The 10541-nt window shown below is 43.7% G+C and overlaps 1 long non-coding RNA gene across 1 annotated transcript; it reads right to left on the bottom strand.

Annotated features, from left to right (window-relative positions):
- Positions 1-7002: 7002 nt before the first annotated feature.
- On the bottom strand, positions 7003-10541 carry LOC133393455 (uncharacterized). Its single transcript, XR_009766173.1, has 4 exons — positions 9844-10541; positions 8917-9747; positions 7482-8839; positions 7003-7390 (listed from the first exon to the last, which is right to left on the bottom strand). It is a non-coding gene; the product is annotated as an uncharacterized LOC133393455 (long non-coding RNA).

Raw genomic sequence — 10541 nt, 5'->3', positions numbered from 1 at the left:
AGTTTCAGGTATGAGGTCAAATTTTGTAAACAAAATAATTGACTTACAGTCCAAAATAGGTGCGTTAGAGCCAAAATTTTGCATCAACGACTGTAGTTCCGTATTTAATTCAAATACAGGGGTATCCCGGGATTCTCATAGTTGTGAGACACTTCCTTGACTCTTTCCTATGGGAAGTGAATTTCATATGATGGACCCTTTTTGCTCCTTGAAAATTCCTATTGTATTTGTCCTACAAGGGTGCTATAGAGTACTTTTCCCATTACAAAAAGTTGATTTCACTTAAGAAAGAGTCAATTAAGTGTCCCACAGCTATGACAACTCCTAGAAACCCCTGAATCTGTTCCACTGCGTCCTGCAAACGTCCCACTATGCATAATTTGCATTAATTGTTCTTTTTTTTATTTTAAATGCTCGTTTCGTCTTCCTTCCATTTGCTTCCTTCATGTAATCCCTACTACCTAACGTCATACATACTTCAGCTAATTTGTCGCTACTTTTAATTGGGTGTGCGTCCGTTGGAATCCGTCCGCCACTATCGGCGAACATTATCGGAACAGTTGTGTGAGTGTGCAGCTGTCTGCATTTTCCATTTCCAAAAAAAGGGGATTGGATCCTTATGGGACGCAGCGGACATTCCGTTCCGGATGCGTGCACACGAATACCGATGATATGGAGGAGTTCCCGAACGAAAGAAATGAAAGTATCCGTTGAGAGGTTGTCGTTGTGTCACGCTTCTAACAGCTTCTGATTATGTGCATTTTAAAATAGCTCTCCCTTTCTTCTGCATACAAGAAAAAAACAGTTATCTGTCAACCACAATGACCGCAAACCATTAGTATCAGGTGAGATAAATGGTGTACCACCAGCTAGGCACAAAACACCGTTCAAGATAATAACCATTGTTATGGTAAGAAATTTGTTCTGTTTTTTTTTTTTTGGCTATGCTCAATATTACCAATTAAACTACTGGCGGCAATCAAGCGGCCGGCCAAAAGTACATTTAAACTTTCCCAATCGTCCATACACCATCATTCTCCAATATCGATTAGATAAATTTAAATAAAGCACCAGTTTGGTGGCAAAACCCAAGGCAATAGCCGCATTTCCACAAAAGTGACGTGTACCTCACAAATGTCGCTCAAAACAAAACGACCATTACTGCTGCGGCGTAGAGTCTCCCCCCAGAAAGCAATGAGTCTTACTGTTAGATTCGGTTCTGTTGTGCTGAACTTTCACCCCGGAAGTAGGTTGATACAATCATCCCAACTCCGTGCCCCACATCATCAATGGCTCTTCCTGCTTCAAAATGGCAATTCGCAACAACGATCTAAAGGCGCACAAACGATAAAAAGTAATTTACTCACGAGCAAGCCCACAACCGCACTAGGCGGAGCGTTGTTCTCTGTGTGTCCAAAAATGTCCTCCCAGCAACCAGCGGCATTACGACTTCAGGCGGAAAAGCCCAGAAAGAGAGAGAGGCGATTTTGTCGAATGACAAAACAATTGCAGTTTCTGACATTCCGCAGCGATGGAAATGACACTTTCAAACGAGTATTTGCCATAGTGGGACACGGGGGAGGGCTTTTCACTTGTCCTCATTTGCTTGGCGAAAAAGCGCAAAACCGCGGCACGACTCTGCACGATCAAAGAAGGCAGAGCAAAGGACAATAGCGGGAGCAGCGCAATTTTATGTTAAAACGATATCATAACATAAATTTTTATTGTGTATCGCCAGCTGGAGTTGCAAGATTTGATAGCCTGGCCGGCAAAAGTCCGACTTTTTTTTTGTCGAAATGTCTAGACTTTTAATTGAATTAGGTTTTTCGGGGTCCGGTTAGTGGCCGCTAGGCAGTGAATCCGCCCCTCCGCAGGGGAAAGTGCTTGCATAAGTATATCCACACAATCATGCTCACAACATGCATAAGCCAAATAAGGCTGCTGCTGCTGCATGGAAACTACTCCTCGCACATCAGAATGTCCTTTCGATAAATCGACTCCACCCAAAGACACACTGTCTAACTGCCAACACCGTCCTCCTCGCATCGGGGAAACTGCAAACCCACGTGAAAGCGAACGATTAAAGCAGAACGGCAAGACCAAGCACTAAGATTGGACGATTTTGCAACGGACTAATGCTAACACACACAACAAATCGGACAGACAACGAGCCAAAAGCAAATCCACAAAACGATTGGAAGGCAAACAGGCATAACCAGCGCGGCAAAGCGATAAAGGACAACTGTCACCAGTGACATTTATCGCCTCCGCGGCCCGATCACTTCCTTCCCCACTCGGAACGGTCCCACCGCTGCTGACAAACGACTGGGCACTTATTCCGATTTGTCTGTCCGCCCCGAAAACTGGCGCCCTTCAAAGTCGTTCTCTTTCTCGTGGAGCGATTGCTTCTACTGCGTTCGTTCTTAAATTTCAACGAGATTAGATAACACCCCGAGACAGTGACCGAAAAGTTTATGACGGTTAGCAGAAGCAGCAGAACCGCTCGGACCGCGAACGCCGGTCGGGGCATCATCATGACCATTGCATGGGTGATCCCCCTTTTCCTCCGCCCTTCATTCAAAGCTTCTTTCTGCTCTCGTAAATCCTCTTAAGTCGATTGTTTTTTGGATTTTTTTGTTGTTTTTGTTGTTCTGTCCTTCTCTGTTCTCAGCTTCGAGGGGCAACTGGCAGCGGGCAACACAATACAGCAATTGTCCTCTTCGCTTTCGGCTGTCCAGCTCAAGAAGGACGTCATATGCAGTCACAGTCACAGGCGGGTGGGTTCGCTCGTTCGCTCGTCCGGTTCGAGGATATAATTAGCAATGCAGTAGTTGAAACGAGGAGAAGAAACTAATCCATTACAACAAGGATTCGGCCGTGTTCGGTGTCGTTCCTTTTGGTCGGGATGCAACAAGACAGACAGAATCAGGACATTGAAGGATGAAGATAACGTATGTGTGACCTTCGGAGGATGATTATTTACACCTACATAGGCCGACTGGTAAGCGTTTACGTTAGGGCGTTGAGTGCATTTTGGTATTGGTTTATCTCCCAGGAGATTTAAAACGGGTGACATACTGATATTCTAAGTAATGACGGTATTTGGTTTGGTGGATGGAATAGTACGAGATGTAGATGAAATTTAAGGAAAATTATGGAAAATTAAGACAAACCAAAGCAATACAGGGGTTTCCAAGTCACTTTCAAATGTGCACAAACGGGGAATAACGCCGCCTGCAAGATGGTTTTCAACAGCTGTTACTAATTGTATTGGTATCACAATAAAAGTTCAGTTCTTGCACATGATTCCTAGCACATCACATGACAGATTAAAATTCTGTTCAACAGTTTCATTCTTCATCCAACATGGTTACGAAAACCAGTATCCAGTAGTTGAGGACCCACCAGTAGCCTATCTAGTCATCTTAGATTGAAATACAACATTTGACAGTTTGAAAAATATCTCTCAAGCAATGAAAAATGTTGTTGACATTTGTTAATCGACTCGGGAAACCCTGCAATCCTTTGGATTCGATCATCTGCTTTACAGCGTTGGTCAAGGATTTTTTAATGTTTCGCAAACTTTTTTGAATCGATCCCACAATATATTTTGACAGTTTTCCTAAAACATTAATTCATCCCACAGTTTATTTATCATTTTACGTAAAGTGAACTTGGGAATGTTTTGGGAATTGAGCTCAATATCACCCTTTTCGACAGGATCGTTGGAAATTCCTTTTAGATTTGCCCATAAAAGGTGATATAGAGGTGCTCAACTCCCAACATAGACAGTTTAATTCTTATAGGAAAAAGTCTACAAAGTGTTTCACAGCTATGAGAACCTCTGAGAAACCCTGCATCGTCATAATTATAAGAATAATAAAAATAACAAAGGTTTGACAATCAACAGGCAACAAACAGTCAACAAAAAAGAAAATAATAGAAAATAATATATGAGCATATATAATTCCAAAAAGCCAAATCCAACATAAAGTCGACAATCTTCTACGCCAAAACCGTCGTAAGCTTTTTGAATACAAAAACACCCGTACAAATACAAAATATTAGCAAAAAAAAAACTATTTCTACTAGTCACATTTCAATGTCTCTCAGATTACTTTACATCCTCTAGTCCATAGAATTTAATCCTAATTGAGATTGAACATTCCTATGCAACTATTTCGCTTGATTCATTCCACAAATTCATCCTCAGACTACTCAGATCTCCTCTGGACCAACTCGCCCCAGAAATCATTATTAACATCGAAATCAAAAACCGCTATGAAACAATGAACTCGAAAAGCATTGCAAAAATAGCACACAACAATGCACCTGTTTTATGGTGCAACGCGCAGACATGACGCCTTCGCTGGACAATCAAGGCTGGACCGCGCGTCAACAGGGAATATTATCATCATCCTTCGCCAGTGTAGTGCTGCCGTAGTAGAGTTTGCTATTTTAATTAGAAATTCCTGTCCCTTCCTTTCCAGTTTGACGAAGAAAGTACAGCAAATCTATGCTTTAAAATGCAAACCATCTGTGTCCGGCGGTCAGAAGAGCAAAACAAAAAAAAAAAAAGACACAGACCCACCGAAACAACCGTAATCCGAGCTTAGAATAAGCAAAGCAATTTTTTTATCTCATCCTTCCACACCTTCATTAGTATGTGCGGGAAAATTCCTTCCCATGGAAGCAAAAACAAAAAAAAAGACAAACCCTCCCACCGGATGCAGATGAAGCGAACAGAAATCAGTTTTAATCAAAATTCCTTTAACCATCTTGGCGCGTCGGGCCCACAGATTGGACGCTGACCCCGACGTTTCCCCCCTCGCACCCTCACACCCGAAAAGATGAAATATATTCGATCATCTTTCAGCAATTTATTTCCACTCAAAATCACTTCCCGTTTTACCGCAAAAGACAAAAAAGGGGGAACCCGTACTACGCGGAAGTTACTCCCGTGCGAACCCCGGGGAGAGGACACTTCCGTCGCGCTTTTCGCGCAGATTTCTTCCCACAGTTTTTTTGTTGTTTTTGTTCCTTTAGGCTGCTGCTCTCCACTGACTAATTACTGATGCAAGCGATTCAACATTTTAATTACGGCAATTAGTTCAAACCTGATTAAGAGCTCAACTTTATCAAACCCACGCCCTTCTCCGCCCGCAATCGGATAAGCGAGGCAAAGAGAGTGAGAGGGAGATACAGAAATTATGCTTCCATCCAGTGACCAAACAGAGAGATCCACTGCTTCAGAAGAATCCACTAATAAATGGTAAGATAACATGAAAGCAACACAAAAAAAGAAAGGCACTCCTCTAACAAATCGAAACAATCTACCAGTGGCAGGCGCTTCGTGGCAGGTTAAAGCGCTCTCCCACCGCGCTCCAGCGTTGTGTCCTTGTTTCCTTAGTTTCCTGGGGGTGGGTCAGTTTTGTCCTTCCTTTTTTTTTTGCACTGATTTTCCTATTTTCTTCTCCCCCTCAGCAGCGTGCTGCATTACTACTACCGGACCTTTTGCCTTCGCTCGGAGCTGCTTAGCTGTCACTTTCACACAATTTTTCTTCAAACAACCACCACACCTCGAGCAGCGCAAGGAAAACCGCCAGAACAAAACACACCCGGCAAGGAACGGAGCACCGAGGAATTATCGAACCTGTGCAAAAGAGGAGAGCTGGTGGTGGTGGTGGCGGGCGAAAGTAAACACAAAGATGGACATCGTTAGGATGATGAATATTTCTTCCGCACCGGACGGATGGAGCGGGGCAAAAACCCCCGCTGGCCGACGCTGGTACCGCCGCTTCGTACGACCTCATGAATTATGAAACGATGTGGCAATTTCCCGGCCAGCCCAATTTCGCTTCTGCAGCCGAGTGTGTGTGTGTGTGTGTGTGTATCTGGCCCGTTCTTTTTCTTCTCTTTTTGTGTCCTTACACTCTAAACAAAAAGCTTCAATTAAGGAGGCAGAAAGAAAAATGAGATTCAACGCTAAGCCAGAAGACACGCTTTCCTTTCTTCTTTGCGCGATACCGTATACTCATCCCATTACCTCCATTTTCCCAACCGGGCAGCGGGCAACATAACTATGAGCAAACATTGCCGCGGCGACTGGGCAGGACTCTTCATCCTGACCATGCTGCTGCTACTGCCGACACACCATTTCGGGCAGCAAATCGAATATACAACGCGCACCGGAGGTAACACACAAAGGTGGCTAATGATGAAAATTCTCTCACAAGACGAGCAAAAAAAAAGAAAAAAAAAGAAAGTAAGCAAAGCCTCGGCAGGAAAAGAAAAGCCCGACCCGAAAAGAAAGCACCTTGGCTGGAGCTGGAAAATAATGATAGTGAGCGTTGCGCTCCTGTTTCGAAACAGGGTGGCCATTTGAGCGAACAAGTGAAAAACACTTGCCAGCAATAAATCACGCCACGCTGGTAATAGTACACAAAGAAAGAGAAAGCTTGGCATGGAAGAAAAGCAACAATTCACACACACACACAAAGCGTGCGCAATCAATATACAAAACGATTACAATGGCAACAAAAGAAGAAAAACTGTAACATGGGTAAGAAAATGGCAATTAAATGCTAAGGTGTATCAGACAAAGTTAAAAAAAGAGAAGAGAAAAATGAAGAAACGATAGATCTATAGACTGGGATGAAAAAAAAACACAAAATATAAACACATAAGTAAAAATATTATAAATCAAAGAATAAAATCATAAAGAAAAGTAAGAACAAAATAAGAGACAATAATACAAAAATAAATAAGAAAGAATAATACGGAAAAAGGTAAACAGATACATAAAAAAAAGTAAAGTAATCGTAAAAAAAACAAACACAAATAACTTGTTTAAATTTAAATTGACAGAACAGGCTCATAAATTGGCAATTGGAGACTAAAACGTAAGATATTTAATAAAAATGTTAATTCAATGAAAATTTAACTACAAAGAAGATGTAGATAAGATAAACTAAATAAGAATAATAAAATTTAAAAGACTCTAATGCATTAATGAACCTGTAACTAATAACCTAACAATTCTGCTCCTTTCCCTTGTTAACAATAATTAATAATGCCAAATAATTAATGTTAATAAGATAAAATGGTATTAAAAAAACCTTTTTTTCGCGTTCCACTAAGTGATTCATTGCCCTAAAAATACTTTACATTAAAAATGATCATCCAGATTAGGTTAAAAATAGCATCCCATTTCCAACAACTTCCGCATGAACCAATCCAGCGCCAACCCGGCAAACTGATAGCAAAGTACAAAGCAGCGTCCTTCATTAGCTTAATGTAATAGAACAGCTAGAATCCTTTCCTTATTACATTTCCCATTTTTTAAATGCGAAACTTTTCACGCTTTTCCGGTGCTTTGGTTTGGTAGTCCCTTTTGAAAGAACAAAAAGCATAGAAAGATAAATTAAGGTTATTCCTTTTTGCATTGAGCAAGTAGCAAACTGACAAAAAAAAACCCCTACCTTCAAAATTTAACCCCATTCTATGGGTGTGATATCCCGTGTTTTGCTTATCGGACCTTCATCGGACAGGCAGCGGGAAGAACTTCAAAAGCCAAACCTTCTTTTTTTCCTCCCGTTCGCAACAACACCTCACTAAAGTGTGTGTAATCAACATTTTGTGCAATCAACACGAAATGGATTAATAATTCATTAAATTAAATTATTATTAAATTAGTACTACCACATTTCTCTCCCTTGTATGGAAGTTTTTTGTCCTCTCTCCCTTTTTGTTATCTTTAAATATGATTGGCAGCAACACACACCCACAGGATGACTGACAGCGGTTCCCGCTTGGTTCGTTCTTTTCCTGTTTTCGGGAATGAAGCAAAGGTGCGCTTATCCAGTTGCCCACTCTTCCGGCAGGGAGTGCTGCCTGGCTGGCTGACGGGGCACTTTTTTTTCTGCGCTATGCAGTTTACTCCTTCATTATTTTAATGCCATTATGATAAAGGCCATTACGCGCCAGCCGCAGCCACTAGAAACCGCTTCGTCAGCCAACTTAGTTGGCCAAGCTCGGTGGCGGCCACCACTTCAACTCAATTTTCCCCGGAAGTTCCGGATTTTACAGGGCGCACCGGGTAGAACACGCACGACTCCTTCCCGGACTCCACTTTAGGTGGCCATATCCGGTTATATCCGGGCATGTTTCCTGATTATCATCTGGCGATTTGCTTTCTCGAAGCAGCGACCAGCACCAACTCCAGCACTTCCCTCCCAAGCGGCCAATAACAATCAGCACAGTATGTTGCGGCATTGCCCGGAAAGAGGTGCGTTATCGTTATCAAACGACGTGGTAACGGGCTGCAGGATGTCTTCAAATGGCACATTGCTCTTTGTCCCCAGTGCCCGGGATGGATGCTTCTCGATGGGCTCTCTTTTGCATCTGCTCATTCGCCCTTCTCCTGCACAAAAGGTGCGTTATTTTAATCGACCCAAAACTGCCCCGCTGGATGACTTTCACGTGAGGACGTCTGTTAAACCGTTTGGTGCGTTGTTGCTGAAATGGGACGTGTTTTATGATTATTGGTTCGGACGGACGGTAATTTCGGGCGGGACCGGCTTGAAATGTGTTCGACTCCCCCGCCCCGGATTTCCATACACCACCTTTCTCTCTCTCTCGAGGCATCGTTTGTCGTTCTGGGGGGGGGGGGGGGGGGTTTACGATGTGCGATGATGACGGATAATGGGTCAGAGATCTATTTCTCCCGTTCTGGAAAGTGCGACTGTACGATTCCTCTGCCGGGAATGGAAAATATGGATGCGCACACGGTGTGCGTGTGAATAATAATTTATTTTTACGACCCATTCCCAAACAAAACCTGAAACAAAGAGCAAAGGATCATTATTTATGACGGAACGGGTGGATGCATATAGGCCATTTCGAATAAAACTTTACATAACACACAGAGACTGCCTGGAGAAATGATGGGGAAGATGATGATGATGATGATGCTGCTGCTGCTGCTGCCATGTGCCGGGACACCCGTAACGTGTTACCGATGTGACCCTGTGGTCACATCATCTCTCGCTCTCTCGTTTCGCCCATTAAGGTTTATGGTGTGCCGGAGCATTGATTGCATAGATTAATTTAAAATACGGCGCCCTTATGTTGCCCCTTCTGTGCTTCTTTGTTGGGCCTATCGGGCGTATCATCGTTTTTGGTTGCAATCCAGCTTATGGGTGGGTGGACGGTGCCCTTCTGGTGGCAAGAATGGTGTGCACGTTTAAGAATTCCACACACACACACACACGCAGTCTACTACAGCCACTGGCCACACCTAGCCGACACCAAAGCCAACAATAAGGCTGTTACATTCGTGCCTTCTTGAGTTGATGCACCTTCAAAGCGTCTTGTGTGTTAATAATTCTCCCTGCGCATTACTACTGCCCCTTCTCACACTACCCCGCTCACTACCATCCACGGCAAACAATGTGGTCCGATTGTGCGCCCGCGGGCGGAAATGCATCACGAGTGTGTGGTCAACCGTCCTGTTTTTCTGTTGGCCGCCGACATGTCACGTACGGGACACACCCGGGCCTCATCAAAAGCGGCTCCTTCAAACCCCGACCGGCCGGCCGGCGGTAATTAAATACGATAAATAATTAATACTCGAATGCAAATCTCCGGCGTGACAGACACAATGCTGCCGTGTGTGGCGCACCGTTTGTGGTTCGCGGATAGATTCGCTGTACGTGTCGGTGAAGTAGAAGGGACGCCGCTACGGAGCTACGGCAAAGGAAAGGTAAGTTTGAATTTCAATCAAGTGCCATTACTCATCGCCCAATGACTATTGGGCGAAGGTTCCCTACTTCGCCATCTTACCTCACCGCCTGAAGTGGGGGGCCACGAAGAGCAAAAATTAACGCGCTGCAGTTCGTTAGCGAAAATGTAAACAAGTCCGCCGCTCGCACCTTCCGCCGGGTAAAGTTGGAGCTTTGCTGTGGGAACCTTATCACCTTACCCGCGCTCGTACCCGTCCGACAGGTGTTACCTACGACTTTACGGGGGCCAATACCTACGACACGCTTTTTTCATTTTGCAACACACTCACACACCACGCGCTTGGGGACAGAGGAGCGTCAGACACACCTTTTTTGTTCGTCTCTTCTTCTTTCGAAACACTTTGCGCTTGTGGCTGGATTTGTTTACCACACGTGCGTTTCAAGCTTATATTTCCCTTGATTACCTGCAAACAGAACCATAAATGGCCCTCAAATGGACCCATTTTTTGGGGGACGACGAAGAACCGTGTGTTGTTTTTGTTTTGTTTACCGTTCTACACAAAGTGGGTTTATTATACAGGTGGGCTTATCCCGAACAAATTGACAGCCGTACTGTAGAAAAATGAAAACGAAATGACAGGAGGGGATTCGATCATTTGTTGATGTATGCGTGTGAATTCCAATGGCTATTTTGAATGATGTGTCGTAGTGTGGGTGAAAAACTACGTATCACAATCGAATCCCCTCCTGTCATTCGTTCGTCCAATATGGCCTTCCCGCCAAACCTATAAGCCCACC

The sequence above is a fragment of the Anopheles gambiae genome, chromosome 3, assembly GCF_943734735.2.
Source record: "Anopheles gambiae chromosome 3, idAnoGambNW_F1_1, whole genome shotgun sequence".
Taxonomy (NCBI): domain Eukaryota; kingdom Metazoa; phylum Arthropoda; class Insecta; order Diptera; family Culicidae; genus Anopheles; species Anopheles gambiae.
The sequence above is the reverse complement of the archived record's forward strand: the minus strand, read 5'-3'. Positions and strand labels throughout refer to the sequence as shown.